Consider the following 22,264-nt stretch of genomic DNA (forward strand, 5'->3'; position numbering starts at 1 on the left):
AGCTTCTATTGACTGCTTTAATTTCCTATTCACTGGTGGTAAATTAACCCTTTTCATTTTTGACACTTATTGTTTTCTTTTCTTTCCTTTTTTAATCAAAGTAACCAACACACTATTTTATCTGTTTTTTTATCAAACTCCTATTCTCTTAATTATTAGTTCAATGACTCCCTTACTTTCAATTTTATTAATTTCTCCTTTAATTTTTAGGATTTCTAATTTTGTCTTTAAATGAAGATTTTTAATTTATTCATTCATTGATCTGCATTTTCTCTATTTTATTGATATGTTTTTCCTTAAGTATTGCTTGGCTGTATTCCATAAATTTTGATATGTCATCTCCTCACTGCCATTATCAAAATAAAATTATTGTTTCTATCATTTGTTCTTTGACCCACCCCATTTTTTAACATTATATTATATAGTATCAATTAATTTTTTAATTTATCTTCCCATGGAGCCTTATTGATTACAATTTTATTATGTTATTATCTGAAAAGTAAGAATTTATTATTTCTGCTTTTCTGCAGTTGGTTATGAAGTTTTTACTCATTACATGTCATTTTTTGTGTAGGTACACACCATGTACTGCTAAAAAGAAAGTAGATTCCTTTCTATTGCCATTCTATTCTCTCCAGAGATATATTAGTGCTAACTTTTCTAAGATTTCATTCACTTCCTTTACGTCTGGTTTATTTGTTGGTTTAATTAATCTAGATCTGAAAGGGGGAAGTTAAGGTCCCCTACTAAAACTGTTTTACTGTCTATTTCTTCTTGAATTCTATTTACTTTCTCCTTTAAAAATTTAGAGGTTATACCATTTGGTGCATATATGTTAAGTACTAATATCACTTCATTGTTCATTGTACCTTTTAGGAAGACATAATTTTGTTCCTTAACTCTTTTAATCAAAACTTCTTTTGTTTTAGCTTTCTCTGAGATCCTGTCTGTTACTCCTGCTTTTTTTACTTCAGATGTTGTACAATAAATTCTGCTTGAGCTCCTAACCTTTACTTTATATGTTTCACCCTGTCCCAAATATGTTTCTTGCAATCAACATATAGAAGGATTCTGGTTTTTAATACATTCTTCATTCTTTTTCTGTTTTATGAGTAAGTTCATTCCACTCTCATTCACAGATATGATTAACAACTATGTATTTCCCTCCATCTTATTTTCCCTTCTGATCCTGCCCTTTTTCCTTTCACTTTGTTCCTCCTTACAAGTGTTTTGCATTTTATTATACCCACTTCTTCCTTCTTCCTCCTATTACCAACCTCCTTCCCTTCTCTAATTCCCTCCTACTTCTTTATAGGGTAAGATAGGATACTATACCCCAATAAATATGGTTGTCATTCCCTCTCTGAGCCAGGTATAATGAAAATAATGTCAAAGCATTGCCCATCACCACCCTCATCCTCCCTTCCACTGTAATACTTTTTCACATCTCTTTAGGTGAGATAACTTATCCCATTCCATCTCCCCTTCCCTTTTCTCTCAGCACAATCACCTCTTGATGTTTTTCCTTATCTTATCATCCTAATCATCTTACTTCCCCACCCTCAATCTATGTATACTCCTACTGCTCTACTACTGATAAAATTTATTGAGGATTACAAATATCCTCTTTCCATGAAGAAATACATGAGAGTTTGACCTTATTGAGTCTCTTAAATTTCCTCGTTCTTATTTACCTTTTTAGGCTTCACTTGGTTCTTGTGTTTGACTTCAGATTTTCTGTTTAGGTCTTTTCATCAGGAATGCTTGGAAATCTTCTGTTTTATTGAATGACCATTTTTTTCTCCTGAAAGAACATATGAATAATATGGAAATATGTATTGAGTGATAATACTTGTATAACCCAGTGGAACTGCTTCTCACATCTGGGAGGGGGGAGCAAAGAGGAAAGAGAGAGAACATGAATTATGTGACCATGAAAAATATTTTTCAATGAATAAATAATTTTAAAAAACAATACATTCAGTTTTCTGAATAGGTGACTCTGGGTTGTAAAGCTAGATCTTTTTCCTTCCAGACTATCATATTCCATGCCATGTGATACGTTAATGTGGAAGCTGCTAAGGCCTATATGATCTTGATTATAGCTCCATGGTATTTGAATTGTTTCTTTCTGGCTGCCAGCATTATTTTCTCTTTGGCTTGGGGGCTCTTGAATTATATTATATTCCTGGAAGTTGTCATTTGAGGATATATTGCAGGAGGTGATTTGTGGATTCTTTCAACTTCTATTTTAGTCTCTTGTTCAAGAATAACTGGGAAGAAGACAAATTCAGGGTTTTTATACTATTGAAAACTCTGCCTAAGTTTTGGTGAAGTAAACTAAGTCATTGTACTAAGTTTGTAAATCATTACTAACCATTGTCCCTGCAAAAGGCTCACCTAATCCCTTAACCTAAATCACTTTCTCTATAAATACTACCTGAAATCATTAAACTTTGTCATTAATCAGCATGAAACCTTGTGTCTATCTGTAAGACTTTTGATCCTCTGGATTCCATTCTGTTGGGGAGTCTTCACATATTTAGAGATGACATCCCCCTAACTAACTGACAGGTTTGAGAACTGTTTATTCCCATCAGATTTGTGTAACCCATCTGCCAAGAGAGCACATAATGAGCCTCATTTCTCTTACCCCACTCTGTGACCCACAAATCATTTGTTGAGCTGTATGCTACAACATTATTGAGAGGGTAAAAAAGCTGTATATGTATATGTATATATATATATATATATATATATATTATTCATTGAAGATTGTTTGTGATGACAAATTAATTAGAAATAAGCCAAATAAAATGAATGGGAAAATTTGCTGTATAGATTGTGATATTTGAATATAACAGATTATATTGTTATCAGAAGTGACAAATATTGGAAATATATAGAAAATTAGGGAAATATATGAGCAGATGAAAAGAGAATAAGAATAAAAATATTTGATGATTATGTGAAAAATAGCCCCAAAATCAACAGGAAAAGTATCAAAGTTTAACAAATCCAAAGGGAACTCAAAATGGACAATGTTTATATTAGCACACTAATGTAATTTACAGATTTTTAAAATAAAATGTAAACAACGAGGAGTTTGGGGTATTCAATATAAATATTTTGCATTTATTTAAATGTTTGGTGGTGGTGGTGGTTAATAAACATATACTAAAAATAATAGAAAAAAAGAAAAATCCCAAAGGGCCATGAAAACTTGGGCACAACTAGAAATGATGGAGTAAAAACAAAAAGATTTTTTAATCTTCCCGATAGATTACTTTTCTTCCTATCAGAACTTCCTGTTCATAGCCATTTGATCATTTCCACACTATAAGGGGATGGAATAGTTTCCAATCAAAACATGAGCTGATCAACCCTCCCCCACCCCACATATGTTAGAGTCAGAGCCAGTGCACTAGAATCAGTGAGCGAGCAAGGGGAACCTCTAGAGCAAGTGAGGGGAACCTCTAGGTCCTTAGAAGATGACCAAGACCACCAAAGGCCTAACCCTGAGAGCAGCTAGACTTGAGACCCCAATAGGGATAAGAGCTCAGACATTGGGAATGGGGCGTGGAGATAGCTCAGACAAGGGGGTCAAATAGTAGAAGCTGCAGAGACTTGAGAGGTGGACTCAGGCAAAAACCAAACTCCTTACCTCCATACTCAGAGAGCCTGTCCTCCTCACTCAGACTTCTGACTGGAAAGTGAAGGAAAAATCAGCAGAGTGATGGCAAACATTGCCCAGGGGGAAAAAAAATCTAACCAATACCAAGAAGAACAAGATGAAGGCATTGACCCCAGATAATTTTTATGGAGAAAAAATCCAGACTACAGAGGAAAAATCAGAAGAAGACAAATGAATGCATCCAAACCTTCCCCCCAAAAATGGAAATTGGTCACCAGCTCTTGAAGAATTTAAATCGGTACTTTTGAGAAAGATGGAAGAATTTTGGCAAAAAAAAAAGTGGGAAATAGTTCAAAAAGAAAACAACAGTTTAAAAGACAGGACCTCCTAATTGGATACCAAAATTAAACAGCTGGAAGCCATGAAAAGCAAGATAGACCAAACCAAAAAGGGAAATTAAAAGGTTATAGCAGAAAAACAGTCTTTAAAGACCAGAATTTAGCAATTAGAAGTCGATTATCTTGGAAAACAGCAAGAATTAATAAAGCAAAATCAAAAGACTGACAAAATAGAAGGAAACATAAAATATTTCAATGACAAGATGATAGACCATGAAAACTGGTCTTGAAGAGGCCATTTGAGAATCATTGGTCTACCTGAAAACCCAGAAATAAAAAGAAACCTTGACATCATACTACAAGAAATTATCCAAGAAAACTGCTCTGAGAAGGAGGAGGAGGAGGGGGAGGAGAAGGAGAAGGAGCAGGAGAAGGAAGAAGAAGAAGGAGAAGGAAGGAGAAGGAAGAAGAAGGAAGGAGGAGGAGGAGGAGGAGGAGAAGAGAACAAAAATGGGGCAGAAAGGGAAGCATATTAAGGGGTGGGGAGTAGGGGTAGGGGATTTAATTGAATAAACCACTGGTTTAAAAGGATATAGCAAAAGAAGAAAGGGCAGAACTAGTAGAGGATATCAAAATGTTGGGAAATACACAAGTGACAATCATAACTCTGAACATAAATGGAATGAACTCATCCATAAAAATGAAAGAAAAATAGCAGATTGGTTTAGAAATAAAAATCCTACCATATGTTGTCTACAAGAAACACACATGCGGCAGGTAGACACCAACAGGGTAAGGATCAAAGGCTGGAGCAAAATCTATTGTTCCTCAATGGAGAAAAATAAAGCAGAAGTTGTAGTCATGATATCTGACAAAGCCAAAGAAAAAATAGATCTGATTAAAAGATATAGGGAAGGTAATTACATCCTTATAAAAGGCAGTATAGACAATGAAGAAATATCAGTAATCAACATGTATGCACCAAATGGTATAACATTCAAATTTCTAAAGGAGAATCTACTGAAGTTGAAGGAGGAAATAGATAATACAACTATACTAATGGGAGACCTGAAACTTGCTCTATCAAATCAAGATAAATCAAACCAAAAAGTAAATAAGAAAGAGGTAAGAGATGTGAATGAAATCTTGGAAAAATAGAATTAGTAGATATGTGAAGAAAAATAAATAGGGGCAAAAAAGAAATACACCTTCTTTTCAGCAACACATGGTACATTCACAAAGATTGACCATGTACTAAGGCATAAAACATTGCAAACAAGTGCAAAACAGCAGAAATAATAAATGCAATCTTCTCAGATCATAATGCAATAAAAAACAATAATTAGTAAGGGTACATGGAGAGTCAAAACAAAAATTAATTGGAAATTAAATAATGTGGTTCTCCAAAACTGGTTAAAGAACAAATCATAGAAACAATTAATAATTTCATTGAAGAAAATGATAATGATGAGACATCCTTTCAAAATCTATGGATGCAGCCAAAGCAGTACTTAGGGGGAATTTTATATCCTTGAGTTCATATATTACCAAATTAGGGAAGGCAGAGGTCAAGGAATTGGGCATGCAAATAAAAAAAAAACTTGAAAGGTAACAATTTAAAAAAAATGAAAACTAAATTAGAGAACCTAAAAATTAAAGGAGAGATTAATAAAATTGAAAGTGAAAGAACTATTGAATTAATAAATAAGGCTAGAAGCTGATATTTTGAAAAAAAACAAATAAAATAGACAAACTACTGGTTAATCTAATAAAAATGGAAAGAAGAAAACCAAATTAAAAGGATCATAGATGAAAAGAGAGACCCCAACTCTAATGAAGAGGGAATTAAGGCAATAATTAAAAACTATTATGCTCAATTATATGGCAATAAATATGGCAACCTAGGTGATATGGATGAATATTTTCAAAAATATAAATTGCCTAGATTAATAGAAGAAGAAATAGAATTCTTAAATAATTCCATATCAGAAAAAGAAATTGAACAAGCCATCAAAGAACTCCTTAAGAAAAAAATCCCCAGGGCCTGATGGATTGACAAGTGAATTCCACCAGACATTCAAAGAACAACTAACTCCAATACTATACAAACTATTTGACAGAATAAGCAAAGAAGGAATTCTACCAAATTGCTCTTATTAAAAAAATATGGTACTGATTCCAAAGCCAGGCAGGTCAAAAACAGAGAATGAAAGCTATAGACCAATCTCCCTAATGAACATATATAAAAATTAAATTATATCTCTAATAATAAAATCATTATATTTTATGAGGTTTATTAAGGATAATTAGAAATCAAGGAATAAAGAGGATACAAAATAAAAACCACCTGCCCATGGCTGGTTAGCGATTTCAGCCATCCCCACCTTACCACCATACTTGCTGCATCACTGCAAAAGAAGAGAGAGCGTAGGAGGTGTTACTGCCAGTTAAATACCAATTATCATCTCTCCAATGTGGAGATGCAGGAGAAATTATAGGGAATTCTGGGAAATACCAAGGGCTTCTGGGGAATTAAGTCTAAGGTTCAAAATCTCCATTTATACATTCCCCCTGAGACCTGCATAAGACTAGTCTCTCCAGTGAGTCTTATAAACATACCAGCTATGAAAGTACAATAATTTGAGGATAAGATGAAAAGAGAATAAAACCAATAATTGCTAAGAACATTGACAAAAAGCCAGTTAGAGGCAGTCCCCTTTGGCATAAGAATATATATACAAAACAAATGTATACAACCCCACATAGTTCAAATCACCACATCCCAAAGTTCACTCTGAATCTTCTAGTGCAACATGTGGTCTGTGGAGGCATCTTCATGGTGTCTTCTCCAAACTGTTCACTTTCTGGATTGGGAGACATAGCATGTTTCTTAACCTAAAATTACTCTAAAAAGGAATTTATACTCTGCAATTTAAAATAATAATAATTATATATAACCCCTTGAAGAGGATGATTGAAAAACACAGGGATCACTTAGGGATACATGGCTGAATTGTGAGGTGCATGAATCAATTGGCAAGAGAAATAAAAAATATTTAAAAATCCAAATTAAAAAAATAATTTCTGGACAAAATATAGACTATCAAAGTCTAATGTATAAAAATTCTAAGTAAAGGAAAAATAAGTCTATAACAGGTCCTTGAATCAGAGCCCAATTAAAATGACTTAAGCAATTATGCATTTACCCAATCAGTAGCCAGGACTATAGAAAGTTTGCCACACTATGAAAGACAGAAAAGGGACTAGATTATACGAGCCAGATAGGAACCAAATTTGAGATACTTGGTAGAATATGGGACAAGGAAGACCTGCCTTTTAACACATGTTAAACAGTCACAACCTCGAACCCCAAACAAGTTCAAGTCCTCTTTTCTTGGCTCAAAAATTTCATCAATCTCATCAGGATTGGTTGGTCTCTTTGACCTTGTGCTCAATTGGCACTATGCAGTTTAGCTTTGTGCTTCTTTGGCACTGTGCAATGGCTCTTTTTATATTCTCTTGTCCTGGAATTAGAAAGAATCATAATTTTTTCCCCATAATTTTTTAAACAAGCAATGTCATCATTTTTATAGTCTAAAGCTTTTTGGGTATACATTGACATAATAGTAAATGTATTTTAAACTTATATTACTGCAAAATCGAAAAAGTTAAAGAAAATCTTCTTAATACTGGTGACGTACTTGAAATACAAAAAGGGGAGAAAAAAATAAAAAACTGAAATAGTATATTGCACGTGCAAGAAAAATAATAAGAGTTTTAAAACTAAAAAATATAGCTTATAATCAGCTAAAGAAAGGAAGAATACAAAGGTTTCTCACCAAAAATGAGATCCATTTCCTCTTCAAACCTGGCCATGATCTGTGAGTACAAGCAAATGATTTTCACAAAATAACAGTTTTTTATAAAGAACAATATAGTACAGCATGTAATGCACATTCAAAAAGTATCAAAGTCCCTAAAATCCACAATAGCCCACTTAATTACAATAGCAAACAAACCCACTATCATATTTTTCATGAGTCTCCTGTATGACATTTAAAGAAAATAGACACTTGCCACAAGTTTTTCAGGTGTAGCACTGTTTCAAACTTGGCTGATATTTTTTTTTAATTCTACTACTGCCATCATTACAAAAATGTGGCAGAGGAATCTGGAAAAAACAAACCTCTGTACTGTTGATGTTGGGTCTAAAAATGCCATCAAGAATCTACAGATCATTCTGCTGAAAAGGTAAAGTAAGATGAAGAGTTATTAATGAGAGATGCTCCCTTTTTGGGTGCCATACAGGGGTACCACATGCCTTGGGATCAAATTCCCAGCTCCTTTGGTTTGAGACTGTAATGTCCCATCCATTCATATTTCTATAAAAGTGGGAGGTGGGGATTATAATTGTATTTCACTTCAGCTACTAAAATGGACCTTACCTCCTGTTAGAGGCAAGCAAAATGATCAGAGTTGTTGAAAAAAAATCTAAGACCCATGTCTAAAGACCCCTTAAAATCAATTTGAGATATTTAGCTCATTAAATTTTCCAAAGGTTATTATACAATTGTAACCAGTTTGATGAAGTCCATCCATCCTCTATGTGACAAGTTACAAAGCCAAAATGGGGAAAATAAAAACAACCTGTTTTTTATATGGGCTTATTCAATAATGTTTGTTCAGTATAGTTATAGGAGAAAAGTAACAGAATATAACAGTAGTTAAAACTCAGTATATTAAAATGATTCAATGAACAGAATTGTATTGAATACATTAATATATGAACTTAAAACCACAAAATTAAATCGTAAAAGTCATAAAATACAATAAAATACAGAAGCCTTTATAAAACATTGGAGTCTGAAAAGTCTTAAAAATATAACTTCCAGTATCTTTAAAGTTCTCTTTTTTATCTGTTCAGATCCCTATTGTCAGTGCTCTTGGATCTCCCATACCAAGGGAGAACTTGCTGAGCATAGTGTGAAGGAATCCCAAATTGAATGAATCATTGAGACTTGGCAGGTCAGAATGGCTAAGCATTGCAGGGAGATGAATTTCTCCCCTGAATCTCAGGTAAGATAAGTAAAGGGATCCATGCACTCATGAAAAACCATCCTAAAGTTGGAAGCTGTTTGAAATAGGCAATGTACTGCTCTCTCATAGAATAGGTCATGCTTGTAATCAACTTCCTCTTTGGAAGAGTCTCTTCCTTCTCTTTGACTCCTTCCTCCCAGGTCCCCTGTCACGTGGAGGCTAATTGTTGTCTAAGGAAAGAACATCCCAGTTTTTACCAGTTGGTTTGTAATTCCAAAGACACAGGGGCAGCTACTAGCAGCCTGGGTCCTAGGGCTGGGCCTGGGGTTGGATGAGCAATCTGGGTCGAAGGTCAGAGATCAGGAATGCAGTTGCTGGGGCCTGAGGCTGGGGCTGGACCAGGACCCTGGGCCTGGTGAGTGATCTGGGTCAAGAAGGTCAGGAGTGGGTGGCTGGAGGCAGGAGTGGGCAACAGAAGCAAGCTGAATTAGGAGAAGCAGCTTTGAGATGGTGGGTGGGTGGGTGGGGTTGTCAAAAACCCTTGGCAGGAGAAAAGTGGCTTAAAAAAATTATCTAGGCTATCTTTAAAATTTTGAGAAGTTCTTGTCTGATGTCTAGTTGCCAAAACTGTAAAAATTAAATTATATCTCTAAAAATAAAATTATTATATTTTATAAGGTTTATTAAGGATAATTAGAAATCAAGGAATAAAGAGGATACAAAATAAAAACCACCTGCCCATGGCTGTTTAGCCATTTCAGCCATTCCCACCTTACCACCATACTTGCTGCATCATTGCAAAGGAAGAGAGAATGTGGAAGGTGTTACTACCAGTTAAATACCAATCATGATCTTGCCAACGTGGAGATGCAGGAGAGATCATAGGGAATTCTGGGAAATACCAAGGACTTCTAGGGAATGAAGTCTAAGGTTCAAAATCTCCGTTTATACACATAGATGCAAAAATCTTAAATAGAATACTAGCAAAAAGACTCCAGCAAGGGATCACAAGGATTTCTCATAATGATCAGTTGAGATTTATGCCAGTATACAAGGATGGTTCAGTATGAGGAAAACCATCCACATAATTGACATCTTGTAACTATAGGAAAGTATTCTAAATTATTTAATTAAATAAAATTAAAAAAAAAAAAGAACAAGGCTGCTTATTCCAGTCAGAGTACCAACTTAACTTGTGTCTTTAAACTTTCCCCCAAATGGGGATAATGACAAACTAGCAATCTCCCATATCAGCATAAGAAGTTTGCCTACTGTTAATATAAAACTGTCCCAAACATCCAGCCTTCTAGAATTACTATACTGTCTATGACACTAGTAATGAGGACAGATAAGAAGAGAAAGGGATATTTTATCTAGTAGTCTTTAGAATATAGTCTCCAGGAAGACTTACTTGATAAATGTTATGCACATAATATGAAGTGGCCCTTTTTTGCTCCTTCTTTATTACTTATCCAACATAATCTCTTCAGGATCAAGATTCTCAAGTTGTAGTGCAAAGGTGTCAGAGAAGGTACACAGACCCCCCCCCTTGACCCCTACAAAATTATCCTTCATAAAATTATGCCTCAGAACAAATTCAGGAGGAGGTGAACCCCAAATTTAACAGTTTTGGTTTGTTTTTTGTTTTGTTTTGTTTTTTTACATTTAAAGAAAAAGGCTGGAAAAGGAGTGAACAACAAAATAAGAAACTCAATGTAAAAAGTTACTTTGGTGATAGGGAATATCTAAATATAAATTCAGAAAACAACAATGTAAATATTGTTGCATCCAAAATCTTCAAGAAAAAAATATGAACTGCTCTCAAGCCCAAAAGGAATGAGTGATGTAAGAAAATTATGAGGAAAAAAAAGAGAAAAAAAAAGGGGGGGGAGAGAATAAACAGTAAATGAGGCACAAAAATATACTGAAGAATGTATCTTTTAAAAAATAGATCAATTGGTAAAAGAGGCACACAAATAAACAGAAAGGAATTTCTTAAAAGGAAGAATTGGCCATATGGAAAAAAGAGATGTAAAAAGACCCTGAGGAAATGAACTCTTTACAAAGTAGAACTGGCCAAAAGGAGGAGGTACAAAACCTCACTCAATAAAATCATGCCTTAAAAATAGAATTGGGCAAGTAGAAGCTAATGATTACATGAACAATCAAGAAAAAAATCAAAGAAATTCAAAAGAATGAAAAAATAGAAGAAAATATTGAAAATATCATTAGAAAAACAACTGACATGGAAAATAAATCCAGGAGAGATAATCTAAGAATTATTGGATTATCTAAAAAGCCATGATGAAAAACAAAGCTTAGACAACAGCTTGCAAGAAATGATCAAGGAAAACCACCCTGATATTCCAGAATTAGAGGGTAAAATAGAAACTGAAACTGAAATACACTGATCTCCTCCTGAAAGACATTTATTTCAAAAGGATAATTCCCAGGACTATTATAACCAAATACCAGAACTCCCAAGTCAAGAAGAAAATATGGCAAGCAATGAAAAAGAAACAATTCAAACATCTGTTGATCCATAATCAGTATAATACAAGATTTAGCAGCTTTTGCAATAAAGTATCAGAAGTGAATAGAAAATCTGACTGTCAAATACAAGACTACAGAGAAGCATAAAAAGGTAAAGAGGAAAGAGAAATCCAAAGAAATCCCATAAGGTTAAACTCTTTGCATACCTACATGGAAAGAGGAGTCTTGTAATTCCTAAGACTTCTATCAATATTAATGGAGGAGTAAACATACCCAGAGAGCCAAGGTATGAATTCAATATGATGGGATGATATCTAAAAACAATAAAATTAAGGGATAAGAATGAGGAATAGAAGGGTCATTTCTCAAAATAATACATAGTATATAGTTAAAATCATCAGCAAGTATCATCTGCAATGGGGACAAGTTAGAAGCCTTCTCAATAAGAACAGGAGTGAAGCAAGGATGTCCATTATCAAATCTATTATTTAATATTGTACTAGAAATACTAGCAATAGCAATTAGAGAAGAAAAAAGAAATTAAAGGGATTAAAGTAGGCAACAAGGAAACTAAACAATCACTCAGTAGATGATATAATGGCATACTTGAAGAATCCTAGAAAATCAATGAAAAAACTAGTGGAAATAATTATTAACTGATAAACCCACATAAATCATTAGCATTTCTGTATATTTCCAATGAAATTCAGCAGTAGGAGTTAGATAGAGAAACTCTATTTAAAATCACTCTAGACAATATAAAATATTTAGGGATCTATCTTCCAAGACAAACACAGGAATTAAATGAACACAACCATAAAACAATTTTCACACAAAACTAGATCTAAATAATTGGAAAAACATTAATTACTCATAGGAAGAATGAGCTAATATAATAAAAATGAAAATCCTATCTAAATTAATCCACTTATTTAGAGCCATACCTATCAAACTATCCCCCCAAAAAAATTTTATAGATTTATAAAAAACTATAACTAAGTTCAACTGGAAGAACAAAAAATCAAGAATATCAAGGAAAATAATGAAAAAAAATGAGAAGGATGAGGGCCTAGGAATACCAGGTCTTAAACTGTATTATAAAGCTGCGGTCATCAAAACAAGATGGTACTGGATAAGAGACAGGGTCCGATCAATGGAATAGATATGGGGTAATGACCTCAGCAAGATAATGTTTGAAAAACCCCAAGATCCCAGTTTTGGGGACAAGAGCTCCTATTTGATAAAAACTGCTGGGAAATTGGAGTTTAGCAAGGTTTAGCCAGATAAATTCAAAATGCGTAACTATCTTAAATATAAAGAATGAAATCATAAATAAATTAGGTGAACATAGAATGTTACACCTGTCAAATCTGTGGGAAAGGAATTTAGAACCAAGCAAAAAATAGAAAGCATAACAAAATGACTTTGACTATAACAAATTAAAAAGGTTTTGTACAAACAAAAGCATTGCAACCAAAATTAAAAGGAAAGCAACAAACTGAGAGAACATTTTTCATAACAAAATCCCATGACAAAGGTTTAATTTCCCAAATATATAAGAAACGAAGTCAAATTTACAAAAAAAATCAAGCCATTTGCAAATCAACAAATGGTCAAGGGACATCAATAGGTAGTTTTCATATGAAGGAATCAAAACTATCAATAAGCACATGTAAAAGTGTCCTAAATCCCTCCTGTGGCAGGGGCGGAGTCAAGTTGACAGTTTAGAAGCAGCAATAGTTCAGACCTCTGAAAACCCTTCCTTACTGATCACAAACTAAATGCTCCTAGGGGACTGAAAATCAAACCTAACAACAAGACAGAGTCAAGGAACCCTCCTGATGGACTCAATCCAAAAGGTAAGCCCCCAAAAGCCAGAATCCAAGAACACTCAGGTTTAAGGGGAAGGCAGAAGGAAGGTCCCAGGACCCCTTCCCCACTACCACCTAGAGCACTAAGCCTCCAGTGGCAGCAGGAAACTCTGGGCAGGCAAAGGCACTGGTCTGGAGGGAGTACCTTATAGGCAAAGCTGTGCCAGTCTCAGAGCGTCCAACAGAGATGGCAGGGAAGGAAATGGAGAAGGAGCACAGAGCTGGCATCCTGGACATAGCTACGAAGACCCTCCATATTGCTCTACTCTTCTAGGAGGTTTTAGCCTCAGGGCACATACAGCCCAACCTAGCTGAACGTAATCCCATCAAAAGTCTTCAGAGGTCAGGAATGCCCAAAATCCAACAAACTTACCTCACAAACTTCTGGATTTTGACTTAATACAATCAAAAGCTTCCAGAGGACAGGGAAGCTCAAACTACAACACCCCTCCCCCACAGACTGCAAGGAGAGATCTTCTGTCAAAGCTCCAAGAGGGGAGACTGACAGATACCCCCAAAACAAAAACAAAAAATGAGGGGAGTAAGAGCACAGACAAATATGGGGAGAAAAGAAGGGGGTAAATATGAGCAAACAACAGAAAAAGAAGAAAGAAATTGCAATAGACAGCTTCTATACAGGTAACGAGCAAGGAGCAAGGAGCAAATGAAACAGAGGGGGAGGGATCAGAAAAGGAAAAATCAGAAATCCCAGCCAATTAGATACAGGATTTGGAAGAACTCAAAATGCAATTCAAAACACAATTAAGAGAGGCTGAAGACAACTGGGGAAAGAACATAAGAACTAAGATAAGTCATCTAGAAACAGAAAATAGTGTCTTGAAAGCCAAAATCAACCAGCTTGAAAATGAGGCAAAGGAGATGAAAGATGAGGCAAAGAGGATGAAAGATGACCTCCAAAGAAAATCAGACCAGAAGGAGAAGGATGACCAAAAAGCCAGGGATGAAATTCAGTCTTTAAGAACCAGAATACAACAACTAGAATTAAGTGACCTCACAAGGCAGCAGGACACTATAAAACAAAACCAAAAGAATGAAAAAAATTGAGGAAAATATAAAGCATCTCATTCACAAAACAAAAGATTTAGAAAATCATTCAAGGAGAGATTTAAGAATCATTGGTCTACCAGAAGATCATGACAAAATAAAAAGCCTGGACATAATACTACAGGAAATCATTCAAGAAAACTGCCCCAATATCCTAGAACAAGAGGGAAAAGTGGAGATTGAAAGAATCCACAGATCACCTCCTGTACCTAATCCCCAACTGACAACACCCAGGAATGTTATAGCCAAATTCAAGAACTATCAGACCAAAGAAAAGATATTACAAGGTGCCAAGAAGAAGTCATTCAGATACCATGGAACCAAAGTGAGGAAAACACAGGATCTGGCTGCATCTACACTGAAGGACCGAAAGGCATGGAACATGATATGCTGGAAAGCAAAGGAACTAGGTCTACAACCAGGAATCAACTATCCAGCAAAACTGACTATAGTCTTCTGGGGGAAAGTATGGTCATTCAACAAAACAGAAGAAATCCAAGAATTTGAAAAGACCAGACCTGAACAGAAAATTTAATGCCTAAGCACAGAACTCAAGAGAAGCATCAAAACGTAATTTTAAAAGAGGGAAAAAAGACAAACAAAAAAAATGTTTAAGAGACTCAATAAGTTAAAATGATATGTATCCCTATGAGAAAAGAGGTCATTGGTAACTCTTAAAAACTGTTGTTATAACCTGGGCAGCAGGAAGAATTCTATTTAGAGGGAACAGTGACATAGTGTATAGGATGAAATAACAAGACATAAATAGTTATATAGATATATGTATGCATAAATACATATACATGTGTGTATATATACGTATCTATATATATATATATAGATACAACTAGAGCTAAAAAAGAGGTTAATACTAAAAGAAATGGGAAAAGAAACAAAAAGGGGTTAAATTTATATGTCACAAAGAAGCTCATGGCAGGAGGGGGGATAACATCAATACACTAGATGGGTAAGTAGGTTGGAGATAGGAAATACTCAACTCTTATGTGCATTGAAATTGACCCAAGGAGAGAAGAACAATTCAATCCATTGGGGCAGAGAATAGATTTATGCCTTATAGGGAAGTAGAAGGGTAACAAACAGACTGGTGGAGATGGAATCAGTACAAGGGAGGGAGAGGGTGGGGGTTAGTATAAAAAGACTGTAAAGAAAATAAGGGGGGAATAAGAAGGGAGGGGGTAGAAAGGGAAGTAAAATAAGTATGGGAATTAGGGGGACTGATTAAAAACAAAACATTGGTGTAGAAGGAAATACTGAAAAAAGAAAAGGCAGGACTAGGAGTGAAAATCAAAATGCTGCGAAATGCACAACTGGTAACCATAACTCTGAATGTGAATGGAATGAACTCACCCATAAAACCCAAGCAAATATCAGAATGGATTAGAATCCAAAACCCCACCATATGCTGTCTATAAGAAATGCACATGAGGACAGTAGATATGCATATGGTAAAAGTAAGAGGATGGGGTCAAATCTATTGGGCATCAACTGATAAAAAGAAGCCAAGAGTCGCAATCATGATATCTGACAAAGCCAAAGTAAAAAGAGATCTAGTTAAAAGAGATAGGGAAATGGCATAGCATCCAAATTTAACTATATGAACACAACTACAAAACACTCTCCACACAATTAAAACTAGATCTAAACAATTGGAAAAACATTGATTGCTCGTAGGTAGGACAAGCTAACATAATAAAAATGACAATCCTACCCAAATTAATCTATTTATTTAGTGCCATACACATTGAACTACAAAAAACTTATTTACTGATTTAGAAAAAAACATAAAAAATATTCATTTGGAATTACAAAAGATAACAGATATCCAGGGAAATCATGAAAAGAAATGCAAAGGAAGGAGGACTTGCAGGCCCAGATCTCAAACTATACTATAAAGCAGTGGTCATCAAAACAATTTGGTACTGGCTAAGAGACAGAAAGGAGTATCAGTGGAATAGACTTGGGGTAAGTGACCTCAGCAAGACAGTCTATGATAAGCCCAAAGATCCCAGCTTTGGGGACCAAAACCCACTATTTGATAAAAATTGCTGGGACAATTGGAAGACAGTATTGGAGAGATTTGATTTGGATCAACATCTCACACCCTACACCAAGATAAACTCAGAATGGGTGAATGACTTGAATATAAAGAAGGAAACTATAAGCAAATTAGGTGAACACAGAATAGTATACTTGTCAGATCTTTGGGAAAGGAAAGATTTTAAAACCAAGCAAGACTTAAAAAAAAATCACAAAATATAAAATCAATAATTTTGATTACATCAAATTAAAAAGGTTTTATACAAACAAAACCAATACAACCAAAATTAAAAGGGAAGTAACCAATTGGGAAACAATCTTTATAACAAAAACCTCAGACAAAGGTCTAATTACTCAAATTTATAGAGCTAATCCAGTTGCACAAAAAATCAAGCCATTCCCCAATTGATAAATGGACAAGGGACATGAATAGGCAATTTTCAGTCAAAGAAATCAAAACTATTAATAAGCACATGAAAAAATGTTCTAAATCTCTGATAATCAGAGAGATGCAAATCAAAACAACTCTGAGGTATCATCTCACACCCAGCAGATTGGGTAACATGACAGCAACAGAAAGTAATGAATGCTGGAGGGGATGTGGCAAAGTTGAGACATTAATTCATTGCTGGTGGAGTTGTGAATTGATCCAACCATTCTGGGGGGCAATTTGGAACTATGCACAAAGGAGGCTAAAAGATTGTCTGCCCTTTGATCCAGTCATAGAACTGCTGGGTTTGTACCCCAAAGAGATAATAAGGAAAAAGACTTGTACAAGAATATTCATTGCTCTGCTCTTTGTGGTGACAAAAAATTGGAAAATGAGGGGATGCCCTTCAGTTGGGCTAAACAAATTGTGGTATATGTTCGTGATGGAATATTACTGTGCTCAAAGGAATAATAAAGTGGAGGAATTCCATGTCAAATGGAACAACCTCCAGGAATTGATGCAGAGCAAAAGGAGTAGAACCAGGAGAACATTGTACACAGAGACTGATAGACTGTGGTACAATCAAATATAATGGACTTCTCCACTAGTGGCAATGCAGTGATCCTGACAACTTGGAGGGATCTATGAGAAAGAACGCTATCCATATTCAGAGGTAAAACTGTGGGAGTAGGAACACAGAAGAAAAACAACTGCTTGATTACATGGGTCGAGGGAATATAGGCTCTAAATGTACATCCTAGTGCAAACATCAACAACATGGAAATAGGTTTTGATCAAGGACACATGTAATACCCAGTGAAATTGCCTGTCAACAATGGGAAGGGTGAAGGTAGGGGAGGGAGGGAAATAATATAATTCTTATAACCAAGGAATAATGTTCTAAATTGACTAAATAAATTAATTTAAATTTAATATAATATCTTTAATAATGGTCTGATATGAGATATAAAACTGATATAAATATTTATTTTACATATTTATGTAAACTATATAATATAAATATATATATAAAATATAAATATAACATAGATTAAAAGATTTTTAAAAGTTAAAATTATGTATAATCAAACAAAATCAATTCCTATAGTAGCCATGTCCAAAAAGGAAGAAAAGGAAATGTGCATCAAACTACACTGTCATATTTACAATTTTTATTGGTAATTGAGTATTTTTCTCATAATTTTTCTTCTCTTTTCCCCCACTTCCTGTTTCAAAATCTGTTTTGCTTCTGGCTAACCTGTCCCCTGATCTAGCCTACCTTTGACTCTCCTTTTGTTTCTGTTAACTCGCTTCCTTTCTATTTCCTTGTTGGGCAAAAAGTATTTCTGTACCCAACTGTGTGCATATGCATATTCTACCCTCTTTGACCACTTCATATAAAAGAAAGGTTAACTGTTAGCCATTTCTCTGTGCCCACTGCCAACTTGCCATATGTTACACAGCTAGAAAGTGTCTGGGGCCAGATTTTAACCCATTCCTGGCTTTCAAATACCTTCAGCTTCTGAAACCTGTGGAAGATCTGGCCTCAGGGCACATTAATATGACAGGTCAGCTCCATTAGCCTAATCCAGTAAATCAGCAGAGCAGAGAAGAAGTCACTTCAGGACAGAAAAACCCAAACTCACAGATCCAGAAAATAAGCAGAGGATCAAGAATACAGCCAATAAAGAGGGGGAATGAAGGAAAAAATATGAGTAAACAGCAGAAAAAGAAAAAAGAAATAACAATTGACAGCTTCCATTCAGGTAATGAACAAAGAACAGATGGAACAGAGGAGGACCATGGAACACCAAGCAAAAACTTAGGAACTCCAGTGAATTCAACTCAGGCTTTTAAAGAACTCAAAATACAATTCAAAAAACAATTAAGAGAGGCTGAGGAAAATTGGGAAAATAACTTAAAAAGCAAAAATAGTTCATCTGGAAACAGAGGCACATGAACTAAAACAAGAAAATAGTGTTGTAAAAGCTAAAATCAACCAGCTTGAAAATGAGGCAAAGAAGTTTCAAGATAAAAACAATGACCTACAAAGAAAAATAGATCAAAAGGAAAAGGAAGTTCAAAATGTCAGGAATGAAATCAAGCTTTAAAAATTGGAATTGAAGAATCAGAAGCAAATGACTTCATAAGACAGCAAGAACCTATTTAAAAAATCAAAAAATGAAAAAAATGAGGAAAATATGAAACACATTGATAAAACAATAAACATGAAAAATAGATCCAGGAGAAATAATTTAAGAATTATTGGTGTACAAGAAAGCCATTACCAAAGAAAAAGCATAGACATCATTCTACAGGAATTATCTAAGAAAACTGCCCTGACATTCTTGAACAAGAGGGTAAAGTAGAGTTTTAAAGAATCCACAGATCATCTCCTGCATTAAATACCCAATTGACAATTCCCAGGAATGTTATAGTCACATTCAAGAACTTCCAAACAAAGGAAAATATATTATGAGCTTCTAAAAAGAAACAATTCAGATATCATGTAGCCATAGTCAGGATTACACAAGACCTGACTGCATCTACACTGAAGGACCAGAAGGCATGGAATATAATATTCAAGAAAGCAAGGGAAAGCAAGAATCAACTACCCAGAAAAATTAACTATATTCTTGCAGAAGAAAGTGTGATCATTTAAAAAATAGAAGATTTCCAAACATTCCTGAAGAAAAGACCAGACTTAAACAGAAAATTTGATGCCTAAATACAGAAGTCGAAAGAAACACCAAAAGGTAATTAAGAAAGGGGAAGGGGGAGAATTAAGGGCTTCAATAAATTAAAATGATTTGTATTCCTATATGAAAAGATGATATTAGTAACTCTTAAAAATTGTTATTATCAATGGGATAGCTAGAAGAAGTATACCTGAGATTAGGGTGATAAATTGTATAGGATATGTCAAAAACAAATAGAAAAAAACTGGAGTAAAAAAGAGGATATTACTAAGAGAAATGGGAAAGTTGTAGTTTCCCAGTATTATAGTTTTCCTATCTATTTCCAAATTTAATTAATCTAGCTTTTCCTTTAGAAATTTAGATGCCATAACATTTGGTACATATGTATTTAGCACTGGCATTACTTCATTATCTATCACCTCTTTTAACATAGTGTGGTTTCTTTGTTTAACTCTTTTATTTAATTATATTTTAGCTTTAATTTGTCCAAGTTCATGATTTCTAGCTTCTTTTTTGCATTAGCTGAAGCATAATATATTCTACTTCTGCTCTTCATTTTAATTCTATTTTAAATGTGCTTCTTATAAGCAACATATTTTTGCATTTGAGTTTTTAATGCATTCTATCTATTTTCATTTTCATTCATTTTTTGGTTGAGTTCATCCTATTCACATACCAGGTAATAATTATTGGTTGAGTATTTCCCTTTATTTTATTTTTCCTCACTGTTTATTCTTCTTAACAAATCTTTTTAGTTTCTCTCTATTTACTTCTATCCACTACCTGTCTAATCCTTACCTCTTCTACAAGTTCTTCTCTTAGCCTCTTCCCTTGACCTCCTCCTACTTCTTAATCTGTTACACTTATCCCTTATCTTACACCCTCATCCTCCTATTTCTCTGTAAGTTAAGATAGTATAGATAGTGTTATTCTCTCTTTGATCTAGATCAGATAAGACTAAGGCACCATCAGCCCTCTACTCCCTGCTCTCCTTCACTACCAATCTTCCACTCCCTCCTCTCCTTCACTGAAACATCTTTTAATCAGAGGCCTTTTCAATGAAATAATTTTTCTGTTTTACTTCTTCTTACCCATTTTTTTTATTATTCCATCATATTGAGCTCATCCCCATGTCTTCTACCTATATATACTCTTTCAAACTAGCTGAGTAATATCATTCTTTTTTTTTATGACCCTTATCTTCCTTCTTGGATTCATTACTAAGTATTGGTTCCAAGGCAGAAGAGCAATAAGGGCAAGGCAATGAAGGTTAAGAAAATTGCCCAAGGTCACATAGCTAGCAATTATCTGAAGCACATTTGAACCAGGAATTTCCATCTCTAGGTCTCACTTTTTATCCATTTAGCCACTTAGCTGCCCCAATTGTATTCTTAAGGGGCATAGATAACACTTTCCCATATAAGGATAAAACTGCTTTATCTCATTAGATCCCACATAATTGATCTTTCATGTTTACCTTCTTATATTTCTCTGGATTCTTATAGATCATACTTTGATTTCAGTTCTGTCTTTTCCTCAAGAATATCTGGAAGGGGTTTTTTTTGTTAGTTTTGTTAGTCATTTTTTCTTTCCATAATGATACACAAGTAGATTATTCTTGATTTTAAACCCAGCTCCTCTGCTTTTCAAAATCTTGTTCTCCATGCCCTCCATTCTTTAATATAAAATGTTCTCAATCATATGTTCTCTTGATTGTAGTTGCATATTATTTAAACTGTTTTTTTTCCTAATTGCTTATAGCATCTAGATATTACTGATAATATAAAGAAAAATTCTGATAATTTATTAGGATTTACTTTATATCACACACCTTTACTGAAGTTATTGTTTCACTTATTATTTCAGTTGACTTCCTAGAAATCTCTAAATAAACTATCATATCATCTATAAAAAATAGGCATATTCTCTCCCACCTTTGATTATCATTAATTTAATCTTCATTGAGTATTTTCCCCTAAAGTTTATATAGCATTTGAATTAATCTACTCTTTAAATATTTGGCAAGCTTTACTTGTTAACCATCTTGTCCTTATGTATTTTTTTCTTGTTACTTCACACATTGTTTATTCAGTTTATTTGTATTAGATATAGTGATTAAGTAATCTTTTTCCTATTCTGTTAATTTGAGCAACTTATATTTTTCCAAATGTTTTTCAATTTCATTGAGATTGTGGAATTTTTGGCATAAAATTGGATAAAGTATCTCCTAGTAATACCTTTCACTTTTTCTTCATAGGTTATGAATTTATCTTTTTTCATATTTTACTGGTATTTTTTTATTTTGTAAGTTCATTTTTTAAACTTTGAATTTTGTTCATCTTGCTTCTGTTTCTTCAGATTTTGCTATTTTGTGTTTACTTAAGGGTTTTTAATTTATTGATTTTCTAATTGTTTTTAGTTGTCTCCCTGTTTTTTTTTTCTGCTCTTTCTACAGCAAAGAGGAGGTCCAGAGAGACTGAGGAATGTCTGATGGAATTCCAAAAAGATGGGTTACTATATCCTGATTATCAGGAATGAGGATTGGGAATAGAGACATAGAATCCTCAGTCAATTGAAGAGAGGAGGACTCATCAGGTTAACAAGATATTTTGATTCTGAGTTTATACAACAAATTTCTC

General features: G+C 34.2%; 1 protein-coding gene across 32 annotated transcripts in view; it reads right to left on the bottom strand.

Annotated features, from left to right (window-relative positions):
• Nucleotides 1-22,264, bottom strand: part of LRFN5 (leucine rich repeat and fibronectin type III domain containing 5) — a 336,860-nt gene that overhangs the window by 171,088 nt on the left and 143,508 nt on the right. For 20 of the 32 annotated variants that reach the window (XM_056821060.1, XM_056821058.1, XM_056821037.1 and 17 more), the window contains one exon: nt 1,695-1,804. The exons of the other annotated variants lie outside the window; for them this stretch is intronic. The gene's annotated coding sequence lies outside the window, so the exon portion shown is untranslated. The remainder of the gene's footprint in view (nt 1-1,694; nt 1,805-22,264) is intronic. 32 annotated transcript variants of the gene reach the window in all.

This window comes from Monodelphis domestica, chromosome 1, assembly GCF_027887165.1.
Source record: "Monodelphis domestica isolate mMonDom1 chromosome 1, mMonDom1.pri, whole genome shotgun sequence".
Classification (NCBI taxonomy): domain Eukaryota; kingdom Metazoa; phylum Chordata; class Mammalia; order Didelphimorphia; family Didelphidae; genus Monodelphis; species Monodelphis domestica.